This window comes from Sus scrofa, chromosome 15, assembly GCF_000003025.6.
Source record: "Sus scrofa isolate TJ Tabasco breed Duroc chromosome 15, Sscrofa11.1, whole genome shotgun sequence".
Classification (NCBI taxonomy): Eukaryota; Metazoa; Chordata; class Mammalia; order Artiodactyla; family Suidae; genus Sus; species Sus scrofa.
Window position 1 is genome coordinate 82,936,884 of NC_010457.5, and position 21,380 is coordinate 82,958,263.

The following is a 21,380-nucleotide window of genomic DNA, read 5'->3' on the forward strand; positions in this document are numbered from 1 at the left end:
AAGAAAAAGGAAAAAGAAAAGAAAAGAAATCTGTACAGGAGAAGCAGAAAACAGAGTTTGGAGCAACCACAGGTAATGGGGATGAGGAGAGAAAGGAGAGAGCCAGAGTGAGGGACCACAAATCCTACCCAAGCCTCTGACTGACCTCTGAATGCTGTATGCAATGAGCAGACTCCAAGCTGCTAAGCAAAGAAGAGCTGAAGTTACATTCCAGAGGCCACCCACAATAGGGAACACAAAGTTTGTAGAATGGGTATAGCTAAGCTATGTGTTAAAACAAACAAACAAACAAAAAACAAACCAAAAAAAAAAAAAAAAACCTCCCATTTTCTCTGACAAGTCTTTCCCTAAATTCTCCAAAGTACCATGATATATTAACTACAGTAATCAAATGGAATGCCCCAGCTTTCATTCTGCTTGTATAGCACAAGGATCTTTGCTCACTTAAATGGAAATATATTATAGTCTGAGCAAAAAGCAGCATCCCTTCTGGCTAGTTATACCACACAGGGGTGAGCAGGGAACTGGCTTCTCTGTTCCATGTAATGCATGATATATAAATAATCTGAGGCTTAAGTCAAAATATATCCTAGGGCAATTGTATAAATCTATCAGGGCACTTAAATGGGCAACTTCCACAAGAAAATAGGAGTCTTAGCAAAATGGTTAATTAGGCAAACTCTAAGAGGATGACAATTTCAGTTTCTATGTGCAGCAATCACTTTCCATCATAGGCCTGGTCCCTTGGGAGATGAAGCAAGCCCACTCTAGTCCCAGGCAGGGAAACAGGTAATATTTGCAGGGCCTGGGGGGCAACAGTACAAACGTAGGCCACAGTCTACTGGCCACCCCCTCCTCCTCTTTCCACCTCCTGCTCCAACCCACACCAAGAAGGGCTCTGGACTATTCTCCTGGACATTCCAGCCCATTCGTCTAAAGAGCCTGCACCAGGGGGGTAGCACACAGTAGGGAGGAGACATTTAGGGAGGGGACACTGCATGTGCTCCAAGCTGTTGGGGCAAGGAATTCAGAGGTCCCAGGAAGCCAGAGCAGGGTCTAGAAAAGGACTTGTTCTCAGAAGAATCACAGAATTGCAAATCTTACTGTAGGTAGTTGAGTGAACAGTCCAGGTTCCGTTTAGGCCTGGAGGCCTTCTCACAAGCTTCTAGGGGTGGTGTCAGCAGTGCTTGTTGACCGAAAATGACATACTGGTATCTGGGGTGAGTGGCTACATACACCTCTGATGAGAGATCAAAGGCTTTGTTGTGCAGCAATTTTTGTTTTGTTACCTTATTATGTAATCTAACCAAGGAATTGATTATTGACATTCAGTGGCTTATTCTACAGAGATTTTTTTGAGCAGAGAAGTATCAAAGCAGAGTGGTATAAAGAATTATATGGCAAGGAATGGTTAGAAATTACATGGTGAGAGGTTACTGGGTGATAATTATAGCTTCATTTGAAATCATGCATTACAAAATACTTGCTTTGCTTCTCTTATTGATGAGGAGGTACAGAGAATTTGAGGATTTAGCCAATTTTCCAATTTAATTTCTCAGGGAGAGCCCTGGGAAGTAATTTATTCTTCTAGAATGAAATGATATCGTACACTATTTTGATTACAATTTATGCCATTTTGCTCTTCAGTTTGAGAGATATACTGTATCTTGTGAGGAAGTAGCTAGTGGCTTATTTTATACGCCTTAACTAACACATCTAATTAGATGAGCAAAACACAATTAGCATCTAAATTTCACACCACTTTGGGAGAAAAAAAGTCTTTACTGAAAGCCAGTTCTGAGTTTCAAGAAACAAATTGCCTGTTAATTGAGAGAACCAAATGGGGAATGGTTTGAAAGCCAGCCAGGCTTCTATGAGGTCACCAGAAGAGAGAGCAGCTCTGGGACAGGTGCCCCATGTGGCTCTGTAGAATAAGCCATACCAACTCCATATGGAGAATTTTCACTACAATATCTCCAATAAAAGAAGAAAGTCCATATCATGCCTTAAAATTTATATGGCATTTTATTTGAAGTATACTGGGAAGATCATGGCCTTTATTTCAAAAAATTAAAGCTTCTACTGGATGGTAGTTACCTTCGTCCTGCACAGAAGCCCAGAGCTGCCTAAGCTGTTGCTACTGCTATTGTCCACGTGGCAGGGCTCAGGAGAAAGATGGGGTACGCTGCTTACGGAGTGAGATATTTTACAGCACACTCTGTGTTTTTTTTCAGATCTACTGCTCACTTCCTGTCTTTTTTTTTTTGGTCTTTTGTCTTTTGTTATTGTTGTTGTTGTTGGGAGCGGCATATGGAGGTTCCCAGGCTAGGGGTTGAATCAGAGCTGTAGCCACCGGCCTACGCCAGAGCCATAGCAACGCGGGATCCGAACCGCGTCTGCAACCTACACCACAGCTCACGGCAATGCCGGATCGTTAACCCACTGAGCAAGGGCAGGGACCAAACCCAAAACCTCATGGTTCCTAGTCGGATTCGTTAACCACTGCGCCACGACGGGAACTCCTCACTTCCTGTCTTAATCTTAGTAGCCATATGATCTTAAACAAGCTACTTAGCTTCTCTGATACATAGTATCCTAGTCTCTAAAATGGAGACAATAAAGTTACTTTTTTTTTTTTTTTTTGCAATTTCTTGGGCCCTCCCATGGCATATGGAGGTTCCCAGGCTAGGGGTTGAATCGGAGCTGTGTCTACTGGCCTACGCCAGAGCCAACTTGGGATTCGAGCCGTGTCTGCAACCTACACCACAGCTCACGGCAACACTGGATCCTTAACCCACTTAGCAAGGCCAGGGATTGAACCCGCAACCTCGTGGTTCCTAGTCAGATTCGTTAACCACTGAGCCATGGGAACTCCAATAAACCCACTTATGACCAATAAAAGGATTAATTAAAATAAGGTATGCAAACACTTTTGGCAACTAGCAGGCTCTTAATCTACGTAAATTTCCAGCCTCCTCTGAGATTTTAAATACCAGTGGAGATGAGAAGCCATGCTGTTCTGACCTTGTTATCTTCATTGCCTAGAAACTGAAGCTCACAGAAGAGGAAATAGCACAGTCAAAGGCTGAAACTGACAGAGAGCCAGGAATGAGGGAGATGGCTGTACCTTTCTTATATGAGAATTACTTAACTCTAGTAAAACAGGTTCTCAAAGGAACGAGCAAAGGTTCTTGTGAAACTTTAGATATCTATTTTTTAATTTTTTTTTTTTTACTATTTAGGAATTTAACTTTATGAACATGTTTCAAAAATACTCTTTGCTTCACACATTAAAGGATATTTTCATGACACCCTGAGACTTGGCTAATACTATCATGTAAAGAAATGTGTTGGCTAGAATGTGATGTTCTTAACAACTAAAAATAGCCTGGTGTCTGTCCTTTCCATCACCATGCTGAAAGACTCTTTTCAGTTCTCAAAGGTGTGCCATCACTAAAACATGAACAAAACTGAAGTGTCTGACATAGAACTCTAGCCTGAGAACTTCCGAACACATATTCCTTTTAGCTGAGATGGTGTCTTGTCCATCAGAGCACTGCAATATCAAGGATTATATTATAGAAATGAGTATTTTATTACCAAATAGCATAAAGAATGTTCAAAAACTACAGCAAGACTTAAGCAAGTTTTGGAGTTCCCGTCATGGCTCAGCACTAACAAAACTGACTGGGATCCATGAGGACACGGGTTTGATCCCTAGCCTTGATCGGTGGGTTAAGGATCTGGCATTTCCATGAGCTGTCATGTAGGTCACAGGCATGGCTCGGATCCCACATTGCTGTGGCTGTGGTGTAGGCCAGCAGCTGTAGCTCCGATTCGACCCCTAGCCTGGGAACCTCCATATGCTTCAGGTGCCGCCCTAAAAAGACAAAAAAAAAAAAAAAAAAAAAAAGAGAGACACTTAAGCAAGCCTTTCAGATTTGTCTACAAAAAACACTCAACTTCAATGATATATTTAATATCTATGTACATTTGAGACTCAACTAATTATGAAGGTAGGAAAATCACCCGAGTTGCTTTTTTTTTTTTTTTTTTTTTTTTTTTTTGTCTTCTGTCTTTTGTCTTTTTAGGGCTGCACCCACGGTATATGGAAGTTACCAGGCTAGGAGTTGAATTGGAGTTGTAGCTGCTGGCCTATGCCACAGCCACAGCAAAATGGCATCCGAGCCATATCTGTGACCTGCACCACAGCTCACAGCAATACCAGATCCCCAACCCATTGAGCAAGGCCATGGATTTAACCCATGCCCTCATGGATACTAGTCGGGCTCATAAACCACTGAGCCACAATGGGAACCCTGAGAGTTGCTTTTATTTACTGTAATACAAACTGTAAACATGACCTTATTTCCTATGTGTGAATAGTATGATTTGAGTGATACAAATTAAAACAAAAATCAATCCTGCATAAATATTAATATGGTTAATAATTATGGTGTAAATGAAGGAAGTTTCATCAATAAAGATGAGGCCTCATTTGAGTTTCATCCTTCTCCAAAAAGTGCTTCATTTTACATACTCTCAAAATTTTCCTGTTTCTTTTTGCCACCTCAATAGTATGTTGTATCAATAATCAGAGGAGTTCCCATGATGGCTCAGTGGTTAATGAACCTGACTAGCATCCATGAGGACTCAGGTTCAATCCCTGGCCCTCTGAAAACAGAAAATAAATCTCCCATGTGAAAGGTACACACCCTGTATCTGGAGGTAGAGAGACATCCTTAACACCAGAGATAGGGAATTCAGGGCCAGAAAGCCAGTAACAAAGCTTGTTACTTCTTTACTAATTGACTACCCCAAGCTAAAACTGTCATATTCTTCACTAATTAAACACCCAAGCCTACATTTCTTTGTCTTGTCAATTCTTCACAAATTTATGTTTGTCTCAAAAGTATAAAAGCTGCCTGCTTTTGTACTTTTGGAGGGAATTCTATTTCTATGAGACCACCATATACACAAGTTTTTTTTTCTCCTGTTAATTTGTCTTGTGTCAATTGAATTATTAGACCAGCCAAAAGAACTCAAGAAGGGTAGGGCTGAGATAGACCCCACTGGATATACCTCAGTGGCCGCCTGCAGGCTGGCTTGATCAATGATAGGCAGTCAATAAAAAGCAACACTGAAAAAGACTTCACAGACCACCTACAGTCTTGGTTTACAAGGCTCTGTGTTGCTAGTTTACTGGAACAACAATATGAGTACCTAGTCTGGAATTAACTGACCCAAAGTGCTTCCTGAGAGCAGAATGGATACGCAGGGTCATGGGGTCTGATTCAGTGGAGGGGTGAGCACCCACCAGCTGCAAATATGATTATCTACCCCCTCAGCTACACCATGTAACACTGTTTTACCTTTCAGTAAATAGCAACACTCATTGAGAGAGAGTCAACTTTTTGCATTTTAGAAACTTAACTCAGGTTAACTATCAGATACAATTCTAACTTAGTAGTAATACCAGTATGTGCCCAGTTTTTGTTACTTATTGTAAGGTCTAGACCAAGGAAGATGTAATTTCAAAATTGAGAGATCGAGGTCATTTTTTGGCAAAAGGAGAAAAAACTCAAAATCGTTTTAAATTGAGGGTTCAAAATTTGGGGTAAGTCAGAATCTCAGAATCAAGTGTTCTGAATATTAGCACATTTTGAGGTGCTCAGTGCAAAACAATTTTTTATTAGGCTCTTTGAGTCACTGTTGAACTGTTGAGTTCTGGAAAGAAAAATTATGTATTACTTCATTTTTTTAAATTTTGGATTTATCTTAAGCATTAACTATTACTATTAGGTATAAGACAATTTAAAAAACAGAAAGTGGAGTTCTGTGATAGCTCAGTGGTTAACGAATCCGAATAGGAACCATGAGGTTGCAGGTGTATTTGAACCTTCCCTTCCCCTGCCCCCAAAACATTTTTACTGCCCTACTATTTAGTAATAATTTCTGTCATTTATTTATTTATTTATTACTTTTTAGGGCCACATCCATGGCAATATGGAGATTCCCAGACCAGGGGTCGAATCAGAGCTGTAGCTGCTGGCCTACGCCATAGCCACAGCAATGGCAAGGATCCTTAACCCACTGAGCAAGGCCAGGGATCTAAGCAGCATCCTCATGGATGCTAATCAGATTCGTTTCTGCTGAGCCCAGCGGGAACGCCCCACTTTCTGTTTTTTATTTATTTTATTTATTTATTTTTGTCTTTTCCAGGGCCACACCTATGGCATATGGAACTTCCCAGGCTAGGGGTCTAATTGGAGCTGTAGCTGCCGGTCTACACCACAGCCATGGCAACTTGGGATCCCAGGCATGTCTTCAGCCTACACCACAGCTCACAGCAACACCGGATCCTCAACCCACTGAGCAAGGCCAGGGATCGAACCCGCAACCTTGTGGTTCCTAGTCGGATTCGTTAACCACTGAGCTATGACAGGAACTCCACTTTCTGTTTTTTAAATTGTCTTATACCTAATAGTAATAGTTAATGCTTAAGATAAATCCAAAATTTAAAAAAATGAAGTAATATATAATTTTTCTTTCCAGAACTCAATTAAAACTGCTTTAAATCTAAATCACAAGGTATTAGAATAATTATCCTTTTCATACAGTTCATATGGTATCATTTGATTTAAGGAATATCTCACCAAGACATAATTAACCTGCTAAAAAAAACTACATAAGAATATAACATGTAGATAATTAAAATCATAAAAATTAGGAGTTCCTGTCGTGGCGCAGCGGAAATGAAGCCGACTAGGAACCATGAGGTTGTGGGTTCGATCCCTGGCCTCGCTCAGTGGGTTAAGGATCCAGCGTTGCCATGAGCTGTGGTGTAGGTTGCAGAAGCAGCTCGGATCTTCTGGCATAGGCCGGACCCCTAGCCTCGGAATCTCCATATGCTGCGGGTGCGGTCCTAAAAAGACAAAAGACCAAAAATATATATATATATATATATATAGAAGAAATCTGAGACATAAACTGAAAAAAATTCATCTAGCTTCACTAGTATATTTAATAAATAGTGTTTAAAATGTTCTAACTACAACTTTAAAACACCTGTGGTAATATTTAGACTGAACATAATTCATACTTGATACTGTAAGCTTGAAGTAAATATACTATATGCTAGTTAGCAGGCTCGATGAATAAACAGCAGGATGTAAACAAGACCAAAGATGTGTTATCACTGTAGGTTCAACATGGTTAGCCCTACCAAATGGAGATTGCTTGCATTTTGCAAAAAGGAAATGATAGAGAGAGATCATTCAAGGTTCCTTATACTTCACCACAACAACCCTTTATCTTGTCCCTCCTATTATGCCAGATTTCTTCCTAATGGTCTTTCTTTGTTCTCTTACATTTACTCCCATGAATAATCTGAATTGCACTTTGTTTTCTACTTGCAGTTTTGTGACTGTCATAATTGCTGCAAGGGACTAACCAAAAGCATAGATTTGTCATATAAATGGCAGAATAACATTTGGATTTAATATTGCTCAACTGTAAAAATAATTCATTGACTCAGCCTTCACCCCATTTATGTCTGTCATTTCATATGGATTTAAGGTTGTTTCCATTGCATGAACTGGTAACACAACTGAAAGCATATTTATTCATCTATTAACTTTTGAAAGGATTATAGGCTATCACTATCTACATCATGCTACATCAACCTCTATGAAGAATCAAGATACACATATTTTCTAAGCCTAAGTAGATTCTTTAGAGTTCTATTTTTTGCAGCCATTTTTCTACTTTGTCATGAGTTATAATAATAATATATAATAGCTAACTTATTTCTGTATCGTGTTTTAATTAATTTAATCCTTGTTTTAAAACCTTGTTAAAAAAAGACAATACATGATTGCAGGTAAGAAATCTGACATAATAGGAGAGACACTATACACCAAGCTGTAGGGACAAAGTAGAATCACACAAGCCTTTTTTTTTTTTTTTTGGTTTTAGGCTGCTAGCCTACACCATAGCCACTCAGGACCCGAGCCACATCTGTGACATATACCACAGCTCACAGCAATGCCAAATCCTTAACCCACTGAGCAAGGCCAGGATGCGTCCTTATGGATGCTAGTCAGATTCCATTAACTGCTGAGCCACGACAGGAACTCTTTCTTTTTTTTTTTTTGTAAGGTACAAGCATTCTCCACTTGGTTTGGTAGGACGAACCGTATCGAACTATATAATGAGAATATATCTCTGGTCCTGTTTACATCCTGCAGTCCTGTAGTCTGAGGCAGGTACTAGTATTGTCTTCTTCCATACACGAGTGATTAAGTAACTTGTCCCAGGTTACAGAGATAGCAAAAGGTAGGGCTGGTGCTCAAATCTGAACAGTTTGGCTCCCAAATTCTTGCTGTAAATCATCATACAATGTGGCCTCTGTACCCACATGTCATAAATTGAAGGCTAGAGCAAAGCAGAGTCCCTCTGAAACTGAAGACATGAGATGTGTCTCAAGGTACACATCTTCACCTGCTGCTACTCCCCAGAGACAGATCCCTCAGCAGCCCACAGGTCCACATCCTGTATCAGCGGTTCTGGTTAAGGCCTTTCCTACTCCCTTTAGCCCTATCTCCAGGCTCTTCAGGCAGCATGATGAAGAGATATCCAACATGTTCCCTTCCCACCTGTGGCTCAATTTCTGAAGGAAGAAGCCATTTCCCACACAGTTTGTGATAAAGACAGGATAAGACCTGTCTTAGCCAAGGTTATAAGATTGAGAACACTTCTTTGTTACATTCATAGTTATCAATATCCATTTCCGAGGCTCTTGATGTACTCAGAACGTGCCCCTGACACCCAATCACCTCCCACAGGGTAGCCCTTGGGCTGTCCAGAGCACCCTGCTATGGCCTTCCACTCGGTACTCCCCTCCATCTTAAAACTACCTCCCTTTTTGTGCCAGAAAGTGCTAATTATCCCCAATATCTGAATGTCCCTTCTTCCATAATGACACGGCTCCCATTTTCTGGCCCCTTACAGTTAGTTATGGCCATGTGACTAAGTTTTGCCCACAGGATATGAACACACATTCTGTGGGCAATTCAGAGGAAGGGTCCTTAAAGGAAGGTGAGGTACCCTCTGTCCGCCTTTTCTCCTGCCTGCTAGCTGCAATGTGGATTTACTTTCTGGCATGAAGCACAGCAGATAGCAAAGCAGGATGAGCCTAAGTCTCAAGTCTCATGGAATGCCATGCCAAACTCGAACTGAAAACCTTGCAAACTAAAAGACCTCAAGAATGTGATAAAGAAACACACTTCTCCCTTGTCCACTGTTATCTGGAGTACTTTTATTACTTGTTGGCAACCTTAACCTAACTACTCCCCCTCCTTCTGCTCTTGAGTAGCAAGACTTTTGGCTTTGCTAATACAAACAGAAGAGTATCCTCTCTATGCCTCAGAACTTTGTGAGCTGCTCCTTCTTGATTCAGCCAGTAAATGGTAATGAAATTTGGAAGGATCCTCTCTTAAGATTAAAACTCAGCTTACAAGACTACTGACATGCATAATACTGCTTTTGCTTTCAGAAGCTTTCAGAGGTGAATATCATGTAGCTTTTTCTTTTTGTATCCTTTTTATCACAAACCCTAATTTCCCAGTTTTGCCAGCTAGATCAACACCTCTGCCAAGTAGAGCAAAGACTGTGTTTTGAGAAAGCAAAAAACAAAGTCACAATAATGGTTTTCAAAATGTTATCCCATTAAATTACCTGAGGAAAAAAAATGAAGTCTTGTTCCTGTGCATTCCTTAAGACATTCCCATCTGCATAGCCACCAAAGTTCACCTTTTATTTATTTATTATTATTATTTTTGTCTTTCCTAGGGCCGCACTCATGGCATATGGAGATTCCCCTGCTAGGGGTCTAATCAGAGCTGTAGCCACTGGCCTACGCCACAGCCACAGCAATGCCAGATCCTCACCATGTCTTTGACCTACACAACAGTGCATGGCAACGCCAGATCCTTAACCCACTGAGTGAGGCCAGGGATCAAACCTGCAACCTCATGGTTCCTAATAGGATTCCTTAACCACTGAGCCATGATGGGAACTCTTCAAGTTCACCTTTTGAAAAATGACAGATAAATTCATAGAGACAGGAAATGGATTAGAGGTTACCAGGGCCACAAGGAGGAGGAAGGGGGACTCATTGCTTAGTGGGTACAGGGGTCTGCTTACAGTAATAGGAACATTTTGGAAAGAGATAGCAATAATGGTTGCAACATAATTGTGAATAAAATTAATGTCATTCAGTTGTATGCTAAAAACAGTTAAAATGGGAGTTTCCATTGTGGCTCAGTGGTTAACAAACCCAACTAGGATCTACAAGGAAGCAGGTTCGATTCCTGGCCTTGCTCAGTGGGTTAAGGATGTGGCATTGCTGTGAGCTGTGATGTAGGTCACAGACATGGATCCTGTGTTGCTGTGGCTGTAGTGTAGGCCGGCAGCTACAGCTCGATTCAACCCTAACCTGGGAACCTCCATATGCCACGGATGTGGCCCTAAAAAGAAAAAACAAAGTTAAAATGGTATGTTTTATGTTATATACATTTTACCACAATAGAAATAAACAAACAAATAGGAGTTCCCTTGTAACAGAGTGGGTTAAGAATCTGGAATTGTCACTGCAGTTTCTCAGGCTGCCATTGTGGCTGGGGTTCAATCCCTGGCCTGAGAACTTCCACTGCCGGAAAAAATAATAATAATAAAATATATAAACAAAAGACCAGAAAAAAAGTCCATTAAAGGAGTAGAACATCATGTCCACCCATAAAGCCTCATCTGTCTCTTTCTAAACTACTTCTTTTTACTCTGTTTTCTAATTTTTATGTATGCTTTTGGCAGTCAAAGAATGTACCTAAGATAGATATGCCACATGGTAACCAGCATATTTTGTTTGCTTAGCTGAATAACTGTACATAAAAGCACTTTTCTTAGTACATGGTTTCTTCCATTTATATTTAATAACGTGGGAGCAGGAAAAATGACTGCTTAGTTATTCATACCAAGATTCCTTTTATAGGGAGAATTTTTATTTGAGCAGAGCTCTGAGGAGGAAGGGAACCCAAGCTGAGAAGTATGCCACTTCAGCTGCTCCATATAGCAAAGGAGAGAGAAGGAACACCTGAATTACATTTAAGACTGTCAACCCCTATTCCTTGATTAATTTACAAAGTATTTTTCCTCTAAGATTGTGCTTTTTTTCTTTTTTTCTTTTTAGGGCCGCCTGGCACATGGAAGTTCCCAGTCTAGGAGTTGATTTGGAGCTACAGCTGCCGACCTAAACCACAGCCACAGAAACTCAGGATCCGAGCTGCATCTGCAACCTACAACACAACTCACAGTAACTCCGGATCCTTAACCCACTGAGCAAGGCCAGGCATCGAACCCACAACTTCATGGATCCTGGTCGGATTTGTTAACAGCTGAGCCATGAAGTGAACTCTGTGCATCTGCAACCTACACCACAACTCACGGTAATGCCGGATTCTTAACCCATTGAGCAAGGCCATGGATCGAGCCCACATCCTCATGGTTACTAGTCAGATTTGTTACTGCTGAGCCACGTTGGGAATTCCAAGAGAAGTTTTAAGAAAGGCCTCTGAAGGACCACCATTTCTCACCATTTCCTTCTCAAGGCACTTCAGCACCTGGGGCAGAGGATGAGACTGCTCATCCTCTAAGGAGGAGCAAAGCCTCATTGTCTGTTTTGTTTGTTTTGGCCATGTCCACAGCAAATGAAGATTCCTGGGTCAGGGATTGAACTCACACCACAGTAGTGACCTGAGCCACAGCAGTGACAACACTGGGTATTTAACCCACTGAACCACCAGGGAACTCCAAATCCTCATTGTCTTGATGACTAACTTTTCACCTGAAAGATACATGCCTTTGATCTATTCCTGGGGTATAGTAGTTGGGGCTCTTTTGCTTGTAGTAACAGAAACCCAATCCAATTTGCTTAAGTACGAAAAGAGTTTAGGCTCTCGTAACTGAAACACCCAGGGGCTTGAGCCTACCTTGATCAAGGAGCACAAATGTTTGTCATCAGGACTTGGTCTTTTGCTTGTGATCTATTGGCTCTGCTTCCCTCCCAGTTGGCTCCAATTCTGGGGCTCCTCATGATGATAAGAAGGCGATAAGAAACTGTAGACTTCCTTCCTTCATTTCAACAGTCTGGCTTTCCAACTGTTTAAACAAAAGATTCAGAATTTAGATTCATAAATGCTTTATTTTTTATTTTTCATTTTTATTTTTTTGCTTTTTAGGTCCGCACATGTGGCATAAGGAAGTTCCCAGGCTAGGAACTACAGTTGCTGGCCTATGTCACAGCCACAGCAACATGGGATCTGAGCGGTGTCTGCAACCTACACCACAGCTCACCGCAACACTGGATGCTTAACCCACTGAGTGAGGCCAGGGATCGAACCCGCATCCTCATGGATACTAGTGGGATTTGTTTCTGCTGAGCCACGATGGGAACTCCTAGACTCATTAATTCTTTTTCTGTTTGTTTTGTCTTTTTTTGTCTTTTCCAGGGCCACACCCATGGCATATGGAGGTTCCCAGGCCAAGGGTCGAATTGGAGCTGCAGTTGCCAGCCTACACCAGAGCCACAGCAAGTCGGGATCTGAGCCACATCTTCGACCTATACCACAGCTCACAGCAAAGCCAGATCCTTAACCCACTGAGCAAGGCCAGGGATCAAACACGCAACCTCATGGTTCCTAATTCATTAACCACTGAGCCACGACGGGAACTCCTAGACTCATTAATTCTATCTTTGAGTGTATTACCTCATAAATCACCCTTGACTCCTTTCTTTCTCTTGTCCCACATGTTCAACCTGACAGGAAATCCTGTTGGCTCTGCCATCAAAACATATCCAGAATTTAACTTTTTCTCATCAGCTTCTCAGCTATCTTCCCTCAGGTCTAAGATACAATCCTATGTAAACTTAATTACTCTAATAATCTAAGAGTATCCCTATTTCTATTCTCGTCCCCTTATAACCTATTCTTAACAAGCAACTAGAGTGATGCTGTAAAGTATAGCAAACAAACAGTTTTTAACCATCTATCTTCCTATGGCTCAGTGCAGAAGTAGCAGATAGAAACACCCATCTCTCAGACTTTCCCTGAAAGACGCTTATTTGCATACTTTAAGAGCTGCTGCCTAAAAGCCCAACATGCAATCAGCCTCCACTTTGGTGCTGACTGAGACCCTCCCCTTTGGGACACTGACAAGTCCTGGCACATCTGCAACCAATAAGGACAAAGATGGCTGTTTAGACCATCACAAAAGTTTGAGAGACAACCAAGAGCTAGGGTAAGCCAAAAGATAAGGTTCTCCTCCTATACAAGAACTACAAGAGGTGGCTGCTTTATGCAGTGCACAGAAGCCAACACAGAGAGTCATGGACAATGAAGAAACAGAGAAGTATGTTCCAAATGAATGAGCAAGACAAAACTCTAGAAACAGAACTTAATGAAGCACAGAGTTCCCATTGTGGTGCAGCAGAAACAATCCAACTAGGAACCGTGAGGTTGTGGGTTCGATTCCTGGCCTCACTCATTGGGTTAAGGATCTGGTGTTGCTGTGAGCTGTGGTATAGATTGCAGAAGGCAGCTCAGACCTGGAGTTGCTGTGGCTCTGGTGTAGGTCGGCAGCAACAGCTCTGATTTGACCCCTAGCCTGGGAACCTCCATATGCTGCGGGTTCGGCCCTAAAAAGACAAAAATATATATATACATATATATATATAAAATAAAAAAGGCAGAACTTAATGAAGCAGAGATAAGTGATTGATTTACCTGATAAAAGAATTCAGAGTGACCTATGAGAATTTAAGGCTCAAAACTATCCAGTGATTTCTCCCGTCACAGTAAAAAGCTAAATTCTTGCAATGTTCTATAATTCCTATAAGATCATAGCTCCTATTACCGCAGACCTTACTGCAATTCTCTTAACCTCTCACTCACTCTGCTTCTAGCAAACTGGCTTCCTTGCTCAAATATACAAGATGTGAATCTGTTTCAGGGTCACTGCACTTGCTATTCTCTCTTCCTTATTCCCTGTTCCCCAAAATATCTAGCATTCAATCCCTCATTTCCTTCAAGACTTTGCTCAAATATCAACTTTTTCAGTTAGGCCATCTTGGACCCTCCAAATGCATTTTCTCCTTCCTCTCCCAGCATTTCCAGCCAACTCCCCTATTTTGTTTTGCTCCACAGCATCCATCTATCACCTTGTAATATCCTATATTTATTTAGTTTATTGTCTGCCTCCCACAATTTGAATGTAAACTTCATGAAGGCAAAAACTTTTGTCTTTTTTTTTCCCCCAGTGAAGTATCCCCAGCACCTAAAACATTACCAGGCACATAGCTGGTGCACAATAATTATTTGTTGAGTGAATAGATGAATCAATGAATGATAAGACATTTGCCCAATCCTGAACCAATTACTGAAGCTAGAGGATACAATAGTCTAATTGGCCAGGCCTAAGTCCAATGCTGCCCCTATAGACAAGGGTGAGATCAGCTCTCTCTGAACCCATATGGCCTAAGAATAAGTGGGCAGTTCCATAAGATAGTGGTGCTATTACTTGAAGGGAATGAGATGTTAGGCAGACAAGATTACAGATATCCCTGTATTTCTCTAGTCACCCCAAAAGATGTGACTAGGGAATACAAGAAAGTCATTTGTAAAAGACTTATTACAAAGGTTTTAGCCCTTTAAAATTTCCAAGTTGGGACTTGCCTGATAGAGAGAATAGTCATTGTGTAGGATTCATTAATACTTCTAGTTTCAAATCACCTCCTCACCCCTTAAATCATCTGTGTGTGTGTGTGTGTGTGTGTGTGTGTGTGTGTGTGTGTGTGTGTGTGTGTGTTGGGAGGAGGGTGTGATCCATCCCATCATGTCAACACACTATTTATTTACCTATCTATCTATTTATCTATTGCCTTTTTTGTACTTTTAGGGCTGCACCTGTGGCATATGGAGGTTCCCAGGTTAGGGGTCCATTCAGAGCTGTAGCCTCCAGCCTATACCAGAGCCACAGCAACGCCAGATCCGAGCCGCCTTCTGTGACCTACACCACAGCTCACGGCAATTCCAGATCCTTAACCCACTGAGGAAGGCCAGGGATCAAACCTGCAACCTCATGGTTCCTAGTCAGATTCATTTCTGCTGTGCCACAAGGGAAACTCCTCAACACACTATTAAGATCTGACCACTACTTCCATCTTCCAGGAGGCATATACAAATTCCCTTAGGGTTCTCAGGCATGTACACCATTCACATCTTTTCCAGGGAAATTAGCCACTGCAGGGAGAGCAATGGGTACACTTCACAAAGTCCCTCAGGAAGTTCCGCAGCTCAGTGCTACAAAACCTTATGGGAGGGAGACGGAAATGAAAGAGGGAAGGATCTAGAAGAAAGCAGAGATAGTACTAAAAAAGAGGATCAATACCATTAATAAAGAGAGGAGAACAGCAAAAAGAGAGATGGGCAGTAAAGTTAATCCCTGGGATAGGTAGGTGTTATGGGCTGCATATTTATATATCCCCCAAATTCATTTACTGAAACCCTGCTCCCCATGCGGTGGGCCTTTAGGAGGTAATTAGGTCATGAAGGTAAAGTCCCCATGATGGGATTAGTGTCCTTATAAAGAAGAAACACAGGGAGTTCCCGTCATGGCTCAGTGATTAACGAATCTGACTAGGAACCATGAGGTTGTGGATTCGATCCCTGGCCTTGCTCAGTGGGTTAAGGATCTGTCATTGCCGTGAGCTGTGATGTAGGTCGTAGACACGGCTCGGACCCTGTGTTGCTGTGGCTGTGGTGTAGGCCGGTGGCTACAGCTCTGATTCGAGGCCTAACCTGGGAACCTCCATAGGCCCTGGGAGCAGCACAAGAAATGGAAAAAAAAAAAAAAAAAGAAGAAGAAACACAGGAGTTCCCATCATGGCACAGTGGAAACAAATCTGACTAGGAAACATGAGGTTGCACATTCGATCCCTGGGCTCACTCAGTGGGTTAAGGATCTGTCGTTGCCTTCAGCTTGGATCACAGACATGGCTCGGATCTGATGTTGTTGTGGATGTGGCATAGGCCAGAGGCTACAGCTCTGACTTGACCCCTAGTGTGGGAACCTCCACATGCCACAGGTGCGGCCCTAAAGAGCAAAAAGAAAAAAAGAAAAGAAAAAGAAAGAAACACAAGAGCTAGTGCTCCTGCTTTTGCAAGTTCTTCTCCTTCTCCTTCCTCCATGAGGACACAGTGAGAAGACAACAGCAACCTATAAACCAGAAAGAGGGCTCTCACCAGACCCAGACCATACTGACATCCTAACAGATTTCCCAGCTTCTAGAACCGTGAGAAATAAATGTTTGTTGTTTAATTCACCGGTCCATGGTATTTTGTTAAAACAGTCTGAACTGACTAAAACAGGAGGATTAACAATGAGAACAGGGAAATTAATTTGACAGCTAAATAATCATTTGTGATTTTGGAAAAAGAATTTCCATAGCCTGCGGCAGATTGTGAATACATACGAAATGAGTGGCTGATGAGGAAGTGGAGGTAGATCACAAAATGAAAAATCATCCAAAGAGACTGAGAGCCTGCTCTAGATGGGCAGTACACTAGGTACCAGGGCCAGCATCAGGTTTGTATAGGGCCCTGCACTCAGAAGGGTCTTGGCTTGGCTTAATGCTCAGAAGTTACTGTCTTGAAATTCTAAATTCACCAGGTATGAGCTGCATCTGTAACCTACGCTGCAGCTTATGGCAATGCCGGATCCTTAACCCACTGAAAGAGGCCAGGGATTAAATCCACATTCTCACAGATACTATGTGGGGTTCTTAACCCACTGAGTCACAATGCAACTCCTTGAAATTCTTAATAATTTTTTAACAAGGGGCCCTGCATTTTCATTTTGCACTAGGCCCACAATTATGTGGTAGGTCCTGCAAAGCACTGAAGGGGACCCAAAATAGTTCATTCATTGTCCATTCACTTATTTATTCAACAACAAATAAATGATTTGCTTACTATGAGCCCTCCTGTCTCTGGAAATATGATGAAAAAGGTAGTGAACATGACAGAGGCATGACAGAAAAATCTTTTAAGTAAAGGTTGTCACTTCCAAGAATATTAAAGTATAAATATAGGTATGACATGACATTCCACATTTCCTTAGTTTTAGAACCTATATGACCCTGGTCAATTCATTCAACTTTTTAAGGCTTAGTTTACTCACCTAAAAAAATTACAATAATAAGACCTACTGGAGTTCCCTGGTGGCCTAGTGGTTAAGGATCTAGTGCTGTTACTGCCGTGGCTCAGGTTTGATCCCTGGTCTGGGAATTTCTGCATGACATGGGAGGGAGCCAGGTAATAACAGTAATAATGATGATGATGATGATAATGATGGGACCTATCCCTAAGGTTGTTAGGGGAATTAAATGTGATCAAGAACATAAGGTGCTTACAACAATGCAAGGTACATGCTAAGTGTTCAATAATGTGAGTGACTTTGATGAGATTCCAGCACCTAGCATCACCTGGTATGTAGTAAGTGTTCAATAAATGTCTGGTTTGTGGAGTTCCTGTCATGGCTCAGTGGTTAATGAATCCGACTAGGAACCATGAGGTTGCAGGTTCGATCCCTGGCCTTGCTCAATGGGTTAATGATCCGGCGTTGCAGTGAGCTGCAGCATAGGCTGGTGGCTATGGCTCTGATTCAACCCCTAGCCTGGGAACCTCCATATGCTGAGGGTGCAGCCCTAGAAAAGACAAAAAGACAATAAATAAATAAATAACTGGTTTGTGAAGTGGGGGGTAAAAAGGAAACGTCAGATCAAATTTTTTTTTTTCTTTTCTCTTTTTCATTTTTGGCTGCATCTGTGGCACACAGGAGTTCCCAGGCCAGGGAAAGAACCTGAGCAGCTGCAGTGACAATGCCAGATACTTAACCTGATGAGCCACACAAGATCTCCTGCATAGTTTTATACATTTTCTATAAACAAAACAGATATAACTACATATACACATTTATATATACTTAAAGCTTTGATTGGACATGGAGAAAATGTAAAAGGACATACATACTAAGTTATCATATGAAATTGCAGCATTAGTCAATAAAGGAAAGGAAAAGTTTTAAGAGTTGCTATTCTTTAAATATAATTACACTTGTAAATTTTGAATGGCTGAATAAAATGGCTTTAAGTATTTTACCACCCACTTATGTGATCAGAGCCTCTCAGTGATACTCACTATTCAGAATATGAGTTTATCATTTAAAAGTCTAGATCAGAAACTGAATAAGCCTTTCACCCATAAAACCTAATATCAGAATATATTCATAGGAACAAATTCAAGTCAATTAAAAATGTGGAGAAATTTTATTTGAAACTTTTATCTAAATTCAATGTTCAGTTTCATTCCTAGTATACTGTATTTTATTTTCTCATTATTTAATTTTTAAAATATTGTGAATTTTTTTAACCATCATTCATTTTTCATTTTTTTCTTTTTTTAGTCCTGCACCTGAGGCATATGGAAGTTTCCAAAATAGGGATAGAATCGGAGCTGCAGCTGCTGGCCTACTCCATAGCCACAGCAATGCCAGATCCAAGCCACATCTTCGACATACACCATAAGTCATGGCAACACCAGATCCTTAACCCACTGAGTGGGGCCAGGGATCAAACCTGCATCCTCATGGATACTGGTTGGGTTCATTACAGTTGAACTCCTTTACTATCATTTAATTGTGTTTAAATCTCTTCATTTATATAACCTAGTGTTCAGTACAAAAACTAGCATTTCCAGTATGTATTGTGATATGAAAGAAGTCAAGAGGCCCTAACACAGATTTATAAAGTCTCTCTGCCACTCCATTCCACCCTAGGACCGATGTGCCCCGCACCCTACCCCATACACTCTCTTTCTCTCTCACATTTCAAAGATAGGGAGGGCTACGAGGATGGAGAGCAGCCAGGGTTCGTCTGTGTTCAACAGGGTCAAGAATTCCAATTTGTTATTGTTTGACATATTTGTTTGAGATACTATGTAGCCCCATAGCTGGAGGGTAAGATATTTGTTTGAGATACTATGTAGCCCCAGAGCTGGAGGGTAAGATATTTGTTTGAGATACTATGTAGCCCCAGAGCTAGAAGGTAAGATTAGACAAAAGCAGAGGAAAAAAAAAAAAAAAAAAAGCTAATTTTAAAAACCACAGAATCTGAATGAACAACAAATTTGGGAGGAATCCACATTTTACTGAAGGACAAAAGACCTTAATAAATGGAGGGACATTCCATGTTCCTGGATGGAAGTACTTGGTATCCCAGCCTTCATCATTTCTCAAATTAATATGAAAATTTAACACAACTCAAAGAAAGAATAACAGAAGTTATGATTAGAAATAACTTGGTTAAGAAGCACCCAGACAAACATGCCCTGAAGTGAAGCCAAGTGATCAGTCTTCTTGATCACCCTTACAGTGTCTCATAGGGTACCTTGGTGTGAATACCATCTTCCTAAGGTCCTTAACTTCCCATCTTTCTTTATACTCAGAATTGTAGAAGTTATTCATGACTATTTCATAGTAATCAAAGTTGCAAAGCCTTTATATATTAATAAGACACTAAGGGTATAAATTTTCTCAAGTACTTGTGTTAGCTATCACTGAGTAACTGATAAGCAGAACACGTAATAATTTGCTTGTGATAAAAGAATCAGAGCAACCAGAGGATGCTTTGAGGCTTATTTCATTCAAGTTACATTAAGGCCTGGTGACTGTTTTTGCCCCAGAACAGAGTACCTTTTGCTCTTGTTTCCCAAATAAAACACTGTTCCACTTGGGCAATGCTAGATAAACATCAAAATCTTGATCTTTGTGTTCCTTTTTTTCCAAACTCTGAACCCACCATTACCCATTCATTAGCTAACTGCTTTTCAAATAATGGAGAATATAAATGATTAGATTTCTGATCTTTCCAAAGGAGGGCCAGATCAATTCTAAAGGGTTGGTACATTAAAATACAGGGCATTTCTTAGCATGGTAGGGAAACCTGCCAACTGTGGTCTCTTTTATCAGTACCTTGCTCAAATACGGATCCACAAATTATTTACAGCTGTCATGGGTGTCGGAGATGACCAAATCTCGAAAAGACCCTAAAACTAAAGCTTAGCATGTAAATCAACTATACTTTAATTAAAAAAAAAAAAAAAAAAGCTTAGTAAGTTCAAATGACTTAAAGTTACTAGGTAGGGAGTTTACGTCTTGGCTCAGTAGTTAACAAACCCTACTAGTTGTGGGCTCGATCCCTGGCTTCGCTTAGTGGGTTAAAAATCTGGATTGCCATGAACTGTGGTGTAGGTCGCAGATGCGGCTTGGATCCTGCCTTTCTGGGGCTGTGGTGTAGGCGGGCAAGTGCAGCTCCAATTCGATCCCTAGCCTGGGAGCCTTCATGTGCTGCGGCCCTAAAAAGACAAAAGACAAAAAAATAATAAATAAATCTATTTCTAAAAAAAAATTACTAGGTAGGCTGAGATTAGCTCCATAGTATTTAACTCCTTAATTGATCTTCTACGTTATACTTCACAAATAAAAATAAGATAGAAATCACTCGCAAATAGGAAGCATATCTGGTGATCCTACTTTTCATCAATCTTGTAAATCATTCCTTAAATCCTGTCTGTGAGAACAGTTGCTCAGTTCTTTCCACAGTAACTAGAAGTGTCAGAAAATAGTGCCAACAGATTTCTTAAGATCAGTGTGTACCTAATTAACTGACCTCGAACGCTCCTGCCTCAGCTGTTAAGGATGAAATTTCAGTGTCAGCCGCGCGTTTTAAGGTCTTTCCAAGGTGCTCAAGATACACACAATCGGTGTCACAGGAATTTTCAGTGCGCGCCCTCACAGTGGGCATCGCAGTCAGACACACACCAGTTTCTGGCATTTTGAAACCCGCGAGAAGACACCGAGGGGGCTTTCTTGCAACCATAAAGTACAAGAGAAAAGTGTGGTTTTATTCACGCACGGGAATGAAATGAATTTGGTAATGGAAAGCTAGAGGCCCACGTGGGGGAGGGGAAAAGGAGCGCAAGAAGAAAGGGAAACAAGCCTTTTTCTCCGGTGACGCGCGGTCACGAGGCGTTCCCCCGACGTGGGCGCTGGCCATTGGCCGAAACCCAGACGACGTCCTCGCAGCCACCCAGGCGCGAACGGCGGCTAGGGCGGCGTCGCACTGGAAGTTGGCTGAGCGCGCGCGCTCCCGGGGCCTGCCACGCCCCCACCCTCTGCCCGCCAACCCGCTCATCCAGTCCCTCTTC

At 41.4% G+C, this 21,380-nt stretch overlaps 1 long non-coding RNA gene across 2 annotated transcripts in view; it reads right to left on the reverse strand.

The window, feature by feature from the left end:
- Nucleotides 1-21,354, reverse strand: part of LOC110256983 — a 128,160-nt gene extending 106,806 nt beyond the window's left edge. For both annotated transcript variants that reach the window (XR_002339079.1, XR_002339077.1), the window contains exons 1-2: nucleotides 20,843-21,354; nucleotides 12,048-12,216 (exon numbers count right to left, since the gene is read on the reverse strand). This is a non-coding gene — a long non-coding RNA (uncharacterized LOC110256983). The remainder of the gene's footprint in view (nucleotides 1-12,047; nucleotides 12,217-20,842) is intronic.